Below are 14,715 nucleotides of genomic sequence, written 5' to 3' on the forward strand. Positions count from 1 at the left end.
CCGCGATGGTTGGCATAGCCTCAGATTTGTTTATATTATTAGTTTTTAACAATGCTGTGTTGCAAAGACATGCCAGCAGCAACAAAACCGAGAGAAACCCAGTTTTGGTCAGAAAATAAGAACAGCAAAGAACATATATATATATATATATATATGTATGTATATAAAAAAAAACAGCTTGTCCCTGCTGCACTCACCCAGCGCACTGGAGAATCCTGCAGCCTGGCAGGCACTATGAAGGAGTAACATAATTAAATGAAGAAACAGAGGAATAGCTTGGGCTGTATTTTGCAAGATCACACTCCCATGCACAATCTTTCATCCGGAGCAAAGGGTTGTCCAAACTAGCCTTTAAATTACATGCTGCAAAAATTCATAGCCAGGAAATGTTTGCATTGCGCAGCGCTAAGTCGAGAACCAGCTCCAGTACAGGATCAGGCACCTCAGCCTCATCTCACTCCGGAGTGTGCCCAGAAATTCAACATGATGTTCTCGCTTTTCACGCAGCAGTAATGGTGAGGCTTGGGATAATGCCAACCGAAAGGAAAAAGTAGAATAGAGACGACAAAGTGGAAAAAATACCCTTGCCTTGATCCGAAGAGGCTGGTTCTGGGCAGGTTTCCCCGTGACTCCGGGATGTGGCAGCGAGCGGAGAGCTGAAGCGGTGGAGCCCACCCAGCGCCCGCCATGGGAGCGTGCAGGTGAGCCTGGCTGGGAGCTCCGCTCCCGGTGCTGCCCAAGGCAGGGACACGGCGTTAATTGTGCCGGTGCTATTGCACAACACTGTTGCCTTGACACTGTGTCGTGTAAAGATTTTAAACTGCCTCTATATTAGTCATCCTCTATTCATTTTAATTGTGCCTGATAAACAGGGGTATTTCACCTTTGTGTTCCAGTGTATGCACTTATCTTGCATATTTATATCACCCAAGAGACTTTCAGTCTTTTACTGTAGCGTTGGTAGATGCAGAGGAATGAGTGGGCATTGCCACCACAGCCTGCTGGTGTTCTCATGCGTTCGCTTCCTACATTTCCAGACCTCTGCTCTCCCAGCGTGGAGATCTCCGCAGGTCCTTGATCCTGGCGCTGAGAATGTTCAGGCAGAGGCTTAGGTTAATGCGCGGGAACCAGTAAGAAGGGATAGCCTGATTGAAACACGCACTTAATTTTTTTTCAGGATCAAGTGCTGTAGGTGTGTGCTTAACACCCCAAGACTCACTTTGATCTTCTCTGAGGGCAGAATTTTCTGGGGATTAAATTCTTGCCTCTGAATTATGGTATTGGTTATTTAACAAAATCAAAGTTGGGAGATGAATAAATAATTGCTGCATTTAATGTAAACAATACAGTTGAAGTTTCTGGACTATTTTAGTCACAGATACTTGCAACATAAAAATATACTGCCCAAGAGTTTGCCTATGTGAAACTCTGTCCCTGCAATTCCTTATCTATCCTTATATCTGTGAATTCTAAAGTTTCACTGAAAACTCCTGGAAACAGCAGTGCGTTTTCCTTTCTGTGGCATTATGACCTTCTTCTCATCCCAAACACCCCCTATGCTTGCGGTAACACCTTACAGTTATTAGAGTCCTTCTCCCCCTGGAGATGCATCTGTTCTCTGGGCTTATATGGTTTCATCTTCATTTTCTCCCTTTAAAAAGACTGAACAATAAAATTCGGGTTTGCACCACAATCATGTGAGAAGATGGGTAAAATCCCATTCTCATTTAAGTTCAGAAAAAGGAACGGAAACTCCATTAAAGGCAGAGCAAAAACCACATTTACTCCAGTGTGAACAGGATTTCCCCCTTAGCATAAAATCTTGCATCCCTGTGGGCTGGAAGGAGCTACTTGCTGTCCTACCCAGCATCTGTAAGCACCACTTTGAATCTTTATGCAGCTGCTTAAAAAGGAATATAAATGAGTTAATCACCATTTAGGACAAAATTCCACCTAAGCTTTTGAGAACCAAGTGGAATATTTTCATTTCCATCATCCAGCACCTTATTTTGCAGAAAATGGTTTAAGATGGTTCTTGTAGAGGCAAGATTGGTATCCAAATTTTGTGTGTGCCTAAGGCCCTGTATTTCCTTGTGCTGGAGTAATAGCATGGTCAGATAAATATATTTATTTGAAAAGCTGAGAGGTGCCCAAGTCAGAGATCTGGCCAGGAAAAAGAGTAAAAGAATACTTTTAATGTGGCTGATCATACTTTCAACAAAAATTATTATTTTTATAAAGGAAAAAGTGTTCTCTCTTAACTGCAGTAAAATATTCTCTGATAAGTATTCTTGTGATCTGTTATTCTGCCTAACTGAAAAGAAGTGTGGAAAAAAAACTTGCACAAACAAGTGCACGGCTACCTTCTTCTGCCCGTATCCTTCCATGAGAGCATACACTGACTCTAAAGCTCTTTGACCACATTTTAGCTTGATCCCATAGGATAATGTACCTATGAATTAATTTTCTTTGATACTGGGTTCATATCTTCCGGAGACTGTGCTGAAGACAAATTCAGGCTGCTGCATTTAAATATGGGTTAAGTGGGCACAGGCAATAATCACCCCTGATTAGTATAATCAGCTACTGAGGGGCCTCATGAACAGAGACATAAAATAGAAACTTAACAATAATTATGTTAAAGGCCCAAATCCCCCTGAATTCAGCAGTCAGAGGACAAATGGGCAGAGGGGGCAGCAGGCAATGGCAACAGCTGTAGCATCAGCCATGGATGAAGCGCAGAGGAAGAACGGGCAAGTCAGTGCAGAATCACTGTCCATTACCTGCAAGTGCATCCTTCCTAATAAATCACAGTTGTCACTAATTAGCACATTAAAGCCACATTGATAAACATGGATAATTCCTATTAATACTTCTGCTGATGCTAAGCTTTATTCATACAAGGTGGTAACACTTTAAAGCTTCTCTCTGGCACTTGCCCATTCTTAGTTACTTGATCCCATACATAGCAGTTGGGAATGCTGCAGGTCAACTAACTATTCCTTGTGCTGAAAAGTTTCCACTTCTCTTCTCTGGCCTTTACCCAGAGCAACTGCAATGTTAACAATGTCATCTGATGGAGTTTTCAACATCATGGGTTAGAGCAGCAACATCTGACGCCAAAACAAGAAGCAATATGCTCCTGGCCAACCATGGCAGAGAGAAAGCTGTCCTTGTCACCTGATCTTCTTGCTATAACCCCAGGTCTGACCAGACCCCCAAGTTGCACATGTGGGTGACAAAGGACGTGTTGGGAGGGCCTAGCAGGCTGCACTGGGACAGGAGCTGCCTCCATCCATACCTTCCCGTCTGTCTCCCAGCGACTGACATTCACCTCCTTTGCTCTGCCCCGACTGGTCTGCAGCCAGAGGGCTCCCAACTACATCCTAATCTCCTTCGGAAACTGGGTAACTGGGACAGAGAGTGGCATTAGGATGGCTGTGACCTGCAGGCACAAAGTACTGCAGTTCCCGTGGCCCCGCTCGCCCCCTGCGCAGCCTTGCTGATGGGGAGACCTCCCTCTGCAAAACCACGTGCAACGGGGTGCTGAGAGAAGCTCTTGCTTGATTTTACTTTGTAGGGAAAGTAAAATGTTCCTTTCCAAGACAAAGTGACCAGTGCGGTCCTTTCCCAGCTCTGCAGCTTGTACAAGACTACATTAAAATCAAGACTGTTGAAGACTGTGGAAGGACCCAGTAGAAAGCAGTCAGGGTGCTAGCGTTTAGAAGACCACAGGGTTGACAGTCCTTCAACCACACCCTGATTGGCAAAGACTGAAAAAACAATATGTATATATCTGTGTACGTATCTGATACCATGCACACTCACTCACCACAACCAGTTGTATGTACTTAACCACCAAGGAAAGACCAGGCGTAGTTTGACAGTCAGCCAGATTATAAAAGTCAAGCGGTGGCTTCTTAAGCACAAGCTGTGCTGGTGGTTCTTTAGAAGAACTGAGCAGGCTGATTGTCTCAAGGGACCGCTGACAACACAACCCAGATGCTAAAAAGGACAGGAGCCCAGAGAACAGGCCCCAGGGCACAGCTCTCCAAACACCTCCCTTAATGGTCTTTTAGGATCCGCAGGAAAGAAAACATGTTTTTTCATCCCAAGTGTACCAAAGTCAACAGGGTTCTTGGGTAACTTCCGCTGTTTTCCTTCTGCCTTTTTTAAAACCACAGAAACCTTCTAAATAAATTCATGAATGCACAAAAGAAGTGGCCTGATATTCAACAGAGATATTTTACCCTGGGAGAAGGACGGACTGAAAGCATCACATGTTGCTGATGCTGTGCTGCTGTGCTCATACCTAAACAAAAGCAAGTTAAAACGCAAGTCTGCGAGACTTTATCACTGTGTTTTACCACTAAATGACACTGAAATGTGTCAAAAAATATTCAGAACTGCGTGGGATGTTACTGCACTCTCTACTCACAGAAATGCACATGGTTTTTCTGGGCACAGGGGAGGTGCTGAACACCATCAATGAATTGACTATGATGCTAGAAACTAGTATTATGTGACAGATTTTGTCTACAAGCAGTGTTGCAAAAAGTCAGTCTTAATAAGTGGAAACAAACCCCTGACTGACCCAGTTTTATTTATTATGCAGCTATAAGTGACTGATCACATTTTTGTGTGTCTACAGAAAATGAATATGCAAGACAGTCAAAATTTCCTCATCTAAACAGGAATATCAAGATCAGTTTTGGTCAGGGCTTGCGAATGAGGGGCTGGGACCGGAGAGAGGCGCTGTCTAATGAATGTGCTTGCCATGAAACTCTGGACATATTTTGCAGAAGCAAGAACTGTGGGAAATGGATTGGATTTTTTTCTTTGGACAGCTTGTCCTTGGCCCCAATATGGTGGTGACCACACGGGCAGTTAAGCACTGCCACCCTTTGCATCCTGACCGCAAGACCCTCCATCACATCCCTGACTGTTTTAGCAACAGGTCCTGCTGCTCCTCTCCACATCAAGAAACCCCCTCTGCCTTCTTACTCCATCTTCCGTGGCGAGCCAAGCAGCACCTTCCCAGCACATTTGCGGGCAGCCAGATGAGCCTGAGGAGGTTTTTGGTTTGTTTATTTGTTTGGTTCCCCCCTCCCCCAGAAAAATTGTTCCTAGTTGTTTTGCACTAACTGACTTCCGTCAAGTTGCCGTGTTTCTCATGGACGTCATCCACCTTTGTACCCAGTTTTGCATTCAGCAGAGTATACAAACGACATGGTTCCGCAGAGCAGAGCCCAGCACTTCTCAGAGCACTGCAAACCACTGTTCAGGAAAATGCTGGCTTACAATAAATTTCTTTTCATTAAAGCGAAAGACTATCCTGCTTTGGAGCATCATTCTGTTATAAGGACATCTCCTAGTTCCCCCCAGTGTTCATCCTCCCCTTGTCCATTTAATACATCTGCCTGCCCTTAACACTGGTAGTGTTGCTAGTTTTCAGAATAACAAGTCACTTCTACTGAGGAAAAACAACAGAGGGAGAGTCCAAAAATAATTTTTAACAAGTGCATTGTTTCCTGTAGAGCTTCAGTCCTTTCACTTGCAGAACTTTGGTTGACCTGCATTAGACAGCACTTGCACAAAGTGCTACAAAAACAGCCCTCACTGCGGGTCTGCTGCCCTGTCATCATCTCCTTCAGTTAATTCAGACACCATGCAGTAGTATGTACGTGGCACAGAGAGTGTCACTAGCATAGCTACCGGTGGGTGAATCATAATGAAACTACGAAGAGGAAACATGTCGCAAACCGAAGGAAAAGCTTGCTTTTCAGTGGAGTGTTTCATCTACAGAAGAGTGCTCAAGTTACAGATGCCAATGAGAGAATTAACTTGCGCCCTGGTCACTTAGTGCAGCTTTTTATGCAGTTCTTTACTGGTTCTGTTGCTATGGGAAATCTGAACACTCGCCATGACAACTGCAGCAGAGCGTGGCACACAATCCACTTCACACAGAGCATCTTCTTAAGCAACTGCTCCCATTCATACATCCTACAAAATTCTGTGTCCTTGAGAGCAATTCAGTGTAGGATTTTCAGGCACAGTGATTAATTCTTCTGCATTTTACAGTGGGATATTGCCTAGTGTCTAATATTATTTCTTGCTTGGTACTTTCATAGCCCTTTCAGTATTACAGCTGAAAGTACTTTGCAAAGGTAATCTTTACAAAAAAATACTCTGCTTATTTTACAGATGAGCAATTCAGGCAAAAAATTTCTCATAATTTCATAGCACAGCAGTATCAGGACTGGCATTTGCACCCATGTCACTTGGGCCAGTACGTTAGGCTAACGGGAACACGGCTCTCATTGCAACGGGGTGGGATGACCCTATGAACTCTGCAGCCAAAATCTGCACCATCGGGGCAGAGCGGCTGCTGGGGAAAACTTCAGTAAGGTCAGTGCATCTGTACCGCTGATTAAACAGGAGCCACGCGCCACAGTGCTCTCACATGAACCCTGGTTTGCGGTGTACCCGGGTGACTGCAGGCTCATGACTGCTGGATGCTGTAGGCAGGTTGGGGACGGAGGGCACTCCCCGTGCCAGCCAGCATCCTGCAGGAGAAGGATTACACGCCCTGTAACATTTTGTTCCAGAAGAGGCTTCTGGAAACAACCTTCCCCGTTTGCACGGAGGGGTTACGCATGCTGCTGCTGATCCGAGTTGTGCATGCTGAAATAAAGCACGCCCTGTCCTTGTTGCATTCACCCTGGTCAAACCGCAGCTCCAAACACTCTGCAAGCCCATGCTTCGCGTTAGTGGACAGGCTTCCTCGTGCTGCTCGCTAGGGCAGAGACCCGCCACTCCTCGACGGGCACGCACTGCAAGCACAGCGCGAACAAACGCCGCAAAGTTAGATGGCTGGGTTGTACTTGCTTTACGATATGAACTCATTGAAGCTCTGTCCTGCCTTGCCCATTAGCGGGGCATGGAGTTCTCTAAAGTTATTTGCCTTAAAATGATTTCGTGGGGTGGGAGGGAAACCCCGACAAATTGTGATCAAGAGTTATGAGTAACCTGGAACACAAAGAAAGTGCTCAGAGTAAATACGTGGCTGAGAAAACCATTACCAACCCAGATGATAATCATTCTGGCTATTTACCTCTTAACCTTGCCAGACATGTTTAAAAGTGCATAATAAGTGACATCTCTCCTTTATCACAAGGTTTAGCCTAGAGGGAAACTCTCTCTTTTAGTTACCGACATTAACCATGTTGCTTTTGGCATTGGATCTATTTCCCTACTTTAAAAAACAGCATTGACAACTTTTTTCCACTGTTTAATTTGTGCAGTCACAGTAATTAAATATGAATCTTCAAATATTACTTGACATATTGCAGATTTATCATCAGTGAAACAGTCTTCTGTGCATTTCCATAATTGCTGCTGTTCAGAACAAAATAGCTATGCACTGAAAGACTGACAATTTTCTCCTTTTGGTTAAGTTCTCATTTGTTTGCCCTCTTGGCAGTGCTGTACAGCCGTTTCATTTCATAATTAAATTATTTTCCATTTGCATATGGAGGCAATAGTTTACTTTCTTTTTTTTTTTTTTTTTGCATTTTACATTGTTTCTGAAGATGTGGACTCCAATATGTACTGCAAGGAGTCAACGTATCCTTTAACAGCATCTTATGAAATGCTGTTCATGTGCTGCCCCAGCTGAGTAACAGACAAATATAAATCACATAGATACTTCATTTGAATATAGTGGCCTTGATGGCCGAGAAAGAGTTTTGCCTGATTGGTGGCTTTAACCCTTCATGCTTCTCTGGGTGGTAAATTTTGCAAAAAATTAACAGTGACTTCAGGCCTTAGTTCAGATTGAAGGGCTGGGTTTTTTCCATCTCCATGGTATGCACTTTTACATCATGATTGCCCACCATCTCTGCCTGTTTTCTTAGAAAGGACAAAGGCTAACATTCCCTGAACAGATCAGTTTTGCTGTAGAGAGGAAAGATGAAAGGACAAGTAATTTTGGGGACCCTTAAACCCTGGCAGGGGCAGCCTGTGGGATTTCCATGTCTCAGCGCTGGGGAGAAGTGCTCCCCATCCCGACTCCCCAAGCAGGCAGCGGACTAAATGTTACCTGTCCGTCAGTTGTGCTGTTACACAAGCTGTCATAATAGTCTCTGCTTAACTGTTCACACGTTTGTATCTGCTCAGAAATCCTTCTGGCTGTCTTCCCTTCAGTAAATAAATATGTAGCTTCTTGCGAACAAAGCCTTATCAGATTGAACAAGCCTCTTGGGAATGTTTGAGGTATGAGAAATAGTACAAAAAAACTGCAGACAGGTTGAAATACTTAAAGTGATAAGAAAGCCCAATGAATTTTTTCACTGAAGACCAGGATTTCATTCTAGGGGCCAGGTTACCTTCGCTCCCTATAAAAGATGAGAAAGGAACAGTCTGTTCCTGTTGCACGTGCCTTCTGTAAGTCCTCAGCAAGCATAGCTCTCTGTGTCTCACCACCCTGCTATGATCTTAAGGGTCTTTTCCAACCTTAATGATTCTATGATTCTACTTCTGGGTGCTCTCAGGTGAGCCCCAGCATGGGTGCTGCAGTCACTCCTGAATACATCTGGTGGACGGTGCTGAGAGCCCAGGTGCCGCCAGAGACAGTGGTGGGACCAAAGCAGAAGAGGGGTTAAAAACATGACCATTGCATTAGGAAGGAGCAAGGAGTTTTGCTGAGTCATGATTAAGCTCAAGCTTTCAGCTGCCTGCCTGTGTACGCCCAGGACCTGCCGCTGGTGCCTGGGCTGGAGCGAGAGACCTCCTGATTCAACCAGACCTGCAACTCCTGCCCTCCTGGTGGGATGATGCAGCACATGGTCCTGTGCAGCTCCTGCCTGTCTCATCACACATCTCAGGGTTTCATCACAGCCCCTGAGAGCAGGGAGAGCATCTCTTAATTTCACAGAAGTCAGATCAGTCCTCTTCTTTGAAAAGCAGCTTTTGTCACAGATTAGTGACTGTGAGACTACGGCTTTTATTTTTTTTTTAATCTTCAGACTTCAGTACACAAGGTTAGAGTCACAGCCTGTGGTGGGGATGGGCAAGCCTCTACTTTTCAAAAGGTTTCCTCTAAAAGAAGGACCTACAGCTTGAGGGGCTGAACCGATTGACCCAGTAATTTCCTGCTTGCCGCAGGCAAAACCCACTGTCCACATGGCCATCAGGCACTTTTGCTATCACTGACCAAAACATACTGGGGCCAGAGAGCAATGAAATGATCTCTGGGCAAGGTGTCCTCCTCCTCCCTCCATGAGGACACTGGAGATCTTCCACTGCATGGTCAACGTTCAGCTGTGCGTTTCTATTTCAGTTCTCGGCTGCTGGAGCTGGCTGGAGCGGTTGATCGGCTTACCTGCTGCCTTGCCAGGATCAGGGCTTGAATGAGGGCAAGCTGTCTGTGACCCAACCCAGATAAGTCTACGGTTGTGCTGACAGGCTGGGGAAGAGAGGGAGCTGGGAGAAATTCTGTTCTCTGTGAGGACAGTTTGCTTTTTATTGTTCAGATTTTTGGACTCGGGGACCTTAGTGGACCAGCTTCTGCCCCATCAATTATAAGAAGAACCAAGGATGGTCTATTTGCTTTTTTGGGGGCTGCTTTTCTGGATCAGAAGGTGGAGCCCACTCTTTTGAACATGAGTCTTTCCTATACCAAGTCATCTTGAAAGTGGACTTCAAATGTCCAGGCCACCCCTATAACTCTGTCTGCACCAGGAGTGCTGCAAGCTTTCCTTTGACCAGGTTGAAGCAGCAGTTTGACTGCACAGCTGCCCCTGTTCACAAAGGCTGCAGCATTGAGAGACTGCACAATAAACGAAAATAAGAGACAAAAGCATTTGTATCCTGTGTACTGGGTGCTGGAAACGTGGATATCCACAGGACAGACTCTTCATCCTGAGACTGACTGGCAGAGCCGAGGCATCCAAGATAGTGCTTATTTGTCATCCTTGGAAGAATAATTTTCTCCCTTATGTACCCTTTCAGCTGCTCGCAACTACAAAGGGACTTAATGGCTCTGTATCGTGACCTTTCCTCATTCAGATGACTGTAAGCAAATGAACATTTTGATTGATCTAACAGGGAAGAGCCCAGATGCAATGCTAGAAAAAAATACTGAATTTTTTGACACAGCAAAACTGCTTGGATGGGGCTCACTGCCACCTCGGGATGGCTAATTTGAGCATGACCTCTAAGACTGAAAAGAGTTGCCTTGGAGAGCTTTTTGGAATAATATGCACTGTTGACCTGTAACGGTGAGACATTAAACTTTGCATAAGTCTGACACTTGTAAAAATAAAGCTGAACAACCAGGCGGTATTTTTTGATTACAAACCTGGTATTGCTTACACTTCCCAGAAGGAGTGGAAAGCCGTCCCTTCCTTCATGAAGTCTGGCGGGGAGAGAACTTAGTCGCATTTTCTAAAAATCCTCTCAGAATGGTAATAGAAGGGACCTTTGCTCCTCTGTCCTCATAAAACACATAATGGGCAAAATTTTGAAGGGAACTAAGCCTTTGTGAATATCAGTTCTCTTCTTTAACGAGTGCAGGGGTGATAACTGTGTGCTATGAAGCAGCACGCTCTTTTAGGCTACCCTGCATGTTGGAGCATTGGATTTAATTTTTCAGAACTGCAGGGCCTGAGTTGTATTTTTAGAATAGCTTGGAAGGTATAACCGAGATTTCCAGCCAGGCGTATGACTGCGTTTTGTGTGCGATTTACAAATGGGAGAAATTAGAGCCATATCCTTCGACTGAAAAAAAAAAGACAACAGAAATCTTCAGGCAGAATTCTCTTCTCAGCTCTACCCACGCTGCACACACTGATGGCAAAGAAAGGCGTCTTCTGTGCCACTTGCAGAGAGAAGGCAGCGTGAAAACAGATGCCCAAAGCACATATCTTAGAAGAATATATTTAGCCTAGAAGTGTTTTAGACTGAGAAGTGATCGTGCAAAATACAGTTTTCTTGCCAGCATTATTTTAGTAAATAAGGAAGAAAACTTTATCCTACTTACTATTATAGATAATCTGCTTGAAGTGAGGATGAAGGAGTAGCTTTGGGTGTGCCTTGATAAGAAGTATCGCCATGGCATTTAGTATACTCAGGCTCTTAGATCTTCATTTTGGATTCGATGGTTGGTAAATGGAGCAGTGCTTTCAGTTTTCAGTCTTCTTGGGGAAAAGGAACAGGTAAAGCCCAGGAGTTTGAAACTCGTTCAGTCAGTTTACCAGGTGGAAATCTGCCAATCTGCAGTGAAAGGGGATACATCCAACTTCAGAGGGCTGATTGTTTCATTTGAGGGAACTGCGCAAGCGTGTGAAACATTGCATGCAACAGAGAGCGCTCTGGAGATTTTAGAAGCCCCATCCTAAGGAGAGAGGGGAGAGACCCCAGAGGCTCATGCCAGCAGATACACTGGGCGCAGCCCATTGCCTTCAGTGCTGCCGGGGCATTGGTGCACGCCCATCAACGTCTTTCTTACAGCGTTTCCCATGTACCACACTACTATTACCTGTTGTCACCACCATGCCAAATGGAGTTTTGTTCTCACTCTTTATCCTTAAAGAACAGACTTCTAGATGTTGCTACAGCACCATGAGTTTGCCAAGTATGTAGTTCATTGCTAACGCAGGACTGTATTTCAGGCGCTGTCAAAATTAATCAATATTCTTCAATTTGGGACACAATCAGCCTAGACTGGGAAGTCTGATGTAGGCAGTCTTGAGCAGCCTGTCATTATCCTTCTCTAAAAGGATGAGTTGAGACCTAAATCCATCAGATGAACAGTGACAAAGTACAGAGGATACCAGAGCAAATATCATATATTCAAAACAGAGCACACATTTTCCAGTTTTTTGATCCACTCCATTCCAGAATAAAACTAATAGACCCAGTCCTGAAATTGGTATGTAGAAAATACCTCCACAATATAACTATAACGCTGCACACAGCGCTTTCATTGCAAAAGTATTCAGAATTCAACACACCATTAAAACTGATATTATAATAGCTATTTAGTTATTCTTGTATGTGGAAGCCCTTACTAACACTGATAAAGCATTGTGAAGATGGGAGTTACTATTTCTAAGAGCCATGATTGTCCTCAATAAAATTCTTCTTTTGGAGTTCACTGGAAATAAGAACTTCTCTCTCTAGTCTAGAATTATTAGAAATTACATTATCTCTTCTCCCATAGATGCAGGACAGAGAAAAGGCTTTTAGGGTGACTTGTGGTAAAATCTAGCAGGCCTATGACACTTATCAAGGATATTATTATTATTATTATTATTATTATTATTATTATTATTATTATTATTATTATTATTATATTGTTATTATTGCTGTTATATGCCAGTTGCAGATGGATAAAAAAAACAGGTTAGGCTTAGTTAAAAAGAAAAAAGCTCCACTGCATTTAGGCTTCCATTATTAATGCACTTACGAAATTGAGATAAATGACTGCTTTTTGTTCAAACAGTTTAGACTTTGCGGTCAATGCATAGTTACATTCATTTATTTTATTAGTTACCTTTCAGGTAGAAATTCAGTAACTTAAATGTTCTTCAATTTTGAAGTTCAACCCAGTATCCTCAATTCATACCTGCAGCCCTTTGATGTAAGTGCAATCTTAAATCTCTACTTCACACAAGCATAAAGCTAAAAAGATAATGGCAGTGCTACTGCCCTATGTGTTTCAAGTTCTTTCTATTTTATATAACCCAGCAGCACAAGTAGGCTTTTCTTCTGTTGATAATAACGCCAGATGTGGCACAGCCATACCTATGACTAAGACACTCAACAATAACATTCACAAAATATATCGGTCAGGAGGGCAATCAAGCACACAGCACTAGCCTACATCACCTCTGGATTTCAGCATCTATGGAACACAGTCATCCACTTGCAATAAAGGCTCAAAAATAAAGGAAGATGCAGCCTCCACTGCCACAGCTATTACAGCAAACAAGAAAGCTACGTTTGCACTCGGGTTGGAAGAACGTAGTCTCTGAATAAGAAAAGTCAAGCTGCTGGAATAGTTTGGATTTTGATCTGTACTTGCTTGGGTCAGCATCATAGCAACTATGACTATGCCTCACTTTGCTCTTCACTTCCCTCACATACTTCGCTATGTTCCACACCTATTTGGTAATGCTTCTGTTTTTTTTACTAAATGCATTTTCATCACCAACAAAGTGCAGTTTTAGATAAAGACACGTAAAGAAGAATGATACTGGTTCCCCATGGCAATAACTCGTGTGTGTGACCCTACACGGAGTCTCAGTTCCCTTCCTTTGGCCATAACAGCCCAAATACGCAACAGAGGAGGCAGCGCTATGGCACACCAGAACTTTAGGTGCTGGCAGAGAAAAAGCATCACTGGATGCTTTAAAAACTCAACCGGATCAGGGGAACATCCTTTCTTCTGGTAACAGAGGAATAAAGTGAGGTTTGACCTGATAAAATGGGCTGGTTTGGTTTGGCTGGCTGTTTCTCTAAATACACTATTATGCCCAAATGAGCTGACAATTCTATTTTCATCACTCATTACAGGCGTTGCTCAAAAGCTGCTTCCTTCACTCACTGGGTGCCATCCTAGGCGATACCCCACCAGAGCCAGCTCAGGAAATTCTGCTGCTTAACATCCCTTCTCCAAAACCAGGAACCCACCTGCTCTGCAAAACTGGCTCACTTTCACGCCAAGATGATGGGAGCCACGTTGTCTTTCCCTTTGCCAGGTCTCTGGGAATCTCCATCTCCATGTGCCTGATGAGTCAAGCCTGTTCCCTGGCTCCGCTGGGGAAAATGATTACACTAGTTGGGGAGATCCTGCCTCCCTGGGCTGCCCTGCTCAGGCACTGGCTCTGCCACAGGCAGGTGTCCCATGCCAGGGGTGGAACTTCCCTTGCTCCATCCTCTCAGCTGGTTCCCGAATCCAGCATGCTGCGGCTGACACCTAAAGCTGTCCCGGACTGTGGCACAGCATCTACTGTACGCAGAGTGGCAGGGAAGCAACCGGTTTGCTTCATGTCAGAAAACCACCTGATTTTGCAGGCATTTAAGGCACGGTGCGCAGGCACCACGCAGCATGCTCTGCAGCCTCTCTGCTCCCTCTGGCCTGCCCGCTGCTCAGGGCTGCGGCCAGAGCAGAGTTTTCATCCAGTGACTGAGTGTGGGCATAGTGGGGTTTGCAGCGTTTCTTCAGCTGTGCCAAAAGGCAGTCAAAGAATTTGTATTTGGACAGATCCATATCTGCACAAAAGCCATCACAGTGAAACATCAGGGTGGGGGACTCTGGACAAATCACAACGTGAGCCATGAGGCGTAAGCAAGTGACTGCCAGCTTTGCATATTACAATATATAACTTTCTGACAGGCAGAACTTCCCTTCCAGGACCACTTCGTCTCTAGCTGAACTCCTCCTCCACGAGGATCCTGCAAACATTTACTTCCCTGGGTGGGAAAGCGGATGTTGGGAAGACAATGATGACGCATATGATTAAAGCAATCTATGGATTGTTTACCATACAGCGAAGGACACAAGTACCCATAAGAAGTTCATAAACACTACTGTAATAGCGAGGAACACAAGTCAGAGGAGTCTTTTCCTTGTGGTATCACTGCAAAGAGCTTCCTGTCTATCCGATGGCTCTGGTAAAGTCAGTTTTGCACTGGGAATGGCACTGGCAG

General features: G+C 44.4%; 1 protein-coding gene across 2 annotated transcripts in view; it reads right to left on the bottom strand.

Annotated features, from left to right (window-relative positions):
• Positions 1-14,715, bottom strand: part of PASD1 (PAS domain containing repressor 1) — a 118,956-nt gene that overhangs the window by 62,615 nt on the left and 41,626 nt on the right. Inside the window, exon 2 of one of the 2 annotated variants that reach the window (XM_087748654.1) lies at positions 11,042-11,274. The exons of the other annotated variant lie outside the window; for it this stretch is intronic. The gene's annotated coding sequence lies outside the window, so the exon portion shown is untranslated. The remainder of the gene's footprint in view (positions 1-11,041; positions 11,275-14,715) is intronic. 2 annotated transcript variants of the gene reach the window in all.

This window comes from Nipponia nippon, unplaced genomic scaffold (genome assembly GCF_047370975.1).
Source record: "Nipponia nippon isolate SJK-2023a ecotype South Korea unplaced genomic scaffold, ASM4737097v1 scaffold_12, whole genome shotgun sequence".
Taxonomy (NCBI): domain Eukaryota; kingdom Metazoa; phylum Chordata; class Aves; order Pelecaniformes; family Threskiornithidae; genus Nipponia; species Nipponia nippon.